Source organism: Lactuca virosa, chromosome 6 (genome assembly GCF_052849685.1).
Source record: "Lactuca virosa cultivar CGN04683 chromosome 6, Lactuca_virosa_CGN04683_v6, whole genome shotgun sequence".
Classification (NCBI taxonomy): domain Eukaryota; kingdom Viridiplantae; phylum Streptophyta; class Magnoliopsida; order Asterales; family Asteraceae; genus Lactuca; species Lactuca virosa.
In genome coordinates this window covers 171,937,109-171,938,730 of record NC_136431.1, presented here as the reverse complement: position 1 = coordinate 171,938,730, position 1,622 = coordinate 171,937,109, and the positions used below count along the sequence as shown (strand labels likewise).

At 34.2% G+C, this 1,622-nt stretch overlaps 1 long non-coding RNA gene across 1 annotated transcript; it reads right to left on the bottom strand.

Annotated features, from left to right (window-relative positions):
* Window positions 1–253: 253 nt before the first annotated feature.
* LOC145120675 (uncharacterized) lies at window positions 254–1,339 on the bottom strand. The gene is made up of 4 exons (XR_013714302.1): window positions 1,179–1,339; window positions 889–1,076; window positions 689–788; window positions 254–501 (listed from the first exon to the last, which is right to left on the bottom strand). It is a non-coding gene; the product is annotated as an uncharacterized LOC145120675 (long non-coding RNA).
* Between the last annotated feature and the right edge of the window lie 283 nt (window positions 1,340–1,622).

Sequence of the window (1,622 nt, the reverse complement as noted above, 5' to 3'; positions counted from 1 at the left end):
TCTCTCTCTTTATATATATATATATATATATATATATATATATATATATATATATATATATATATATATCAAGGTTGCAGAAATCGCTCGGGCGGTGGACTGGGGTCGAGCAATTAATCGTTTAGGCGGGGATTAATCGGGGGATTAATCGGGGACCCTTAATTATTAAAATAATTATTAAAAAATTAATAAATATAAAATTAATCCTAAGAATATAACATTAAATATAACATTATATCAATTAACAAAGGTATTAAAAATTTAATAAAAATAACATTATAACAACAAACTAATATTACAAAAAAAAAAAAAAAAAAAAACTCTTCGATCCTTAATACATCACATCTAAATAACCAACTACTATATTTGGATCTAAGTTATCAAACGAAAACATGAAGAATCCATTCTTGTGAGGCATGATTTCACCTTGTCAGCATGTTGTTGCACTTTATCAGCATTAACACTTTCATTCTGAGTTCATAACCAATCCATTCTTATGTCCTGCAATGCACAATCCATTCTTGTGAGGCATGATATCACCAATCAATTCATACTGCCTATTTGTCTATCAGTGTTTGTATGCATAACCAATCCATTCTTATATGTAGTATATATTCCAGCAACAATAGTTAAACCCAATACATATTTATTGCTAAAGTTTTAATCAAGAACCCATGAATACCAATACCTTGCTTTGATAATCAAGACTACAAGATTCATTCAAGCAATTCATCAAACACTTGGTGGGCAGATGGTTTCATACACCAGTCGAGTGATTTCCTAATCATCTAAACCACCATACATGCATAAAATTAATCTGTATCGAGATTGAAGTACTAAGAAACATGAAACTAAGATTGAAAAACCAATCTGTAAGATATGGCTTACCCTCGTAGCAGATTTGCTAACAGGGCTCTGTGTAAATTTGCTTCTGAGGTAATACATCTTCCAATAAGGCGGCAGTGGCAGAGGGTCAAACGGAGGCAGTGAAGTGTGAATAAGGTCGTCGATGATATCAGGAATCAGGTCAACAGGCGGACGATGTTGGAATCAGGTCGTCGTCGCATCCACAAAGCCTAAAATTACAGATAAAAAAACGATTAGATGTAACCATGTAAACGAAATCGAATTTAGTGTGAAGGGGACTCCTATGTCGTTGCTTGAAGGATATGACGAACCGGAAGCCGGAGCTAACGTCGACGACTTGAGAGGCCGGAGCTAAAGTTGACGGAAGAAGCAGATGCGTCGATTTCCCTTTGTTCGTTCTCGTTCGTGGTTTGTGTCCATAGAGGCAGAGAGAAAGTCGATTTTTTTTGCAGCATCGAATGAGAAATCGGAAGCAACCCTAGAAGCATTTGTTACATTTTGACAATTTTTCCCCTAATTTTTTTTTAAAATTACGTTGACTTTCGTTGACCGATTTGGGCGCCTAGACCCGTATTTGACCACATCCGATTATATAGTCTGATTAGCTATAAACGTCGAAGGTAGAGGACCGCCAAACACCTACACACCGATTAATCGGCCGCCTAGACTAATATTTACAACACTCATATATATATATATATATATATATATATATATATATATATATATATATATATATATATATATATATATAT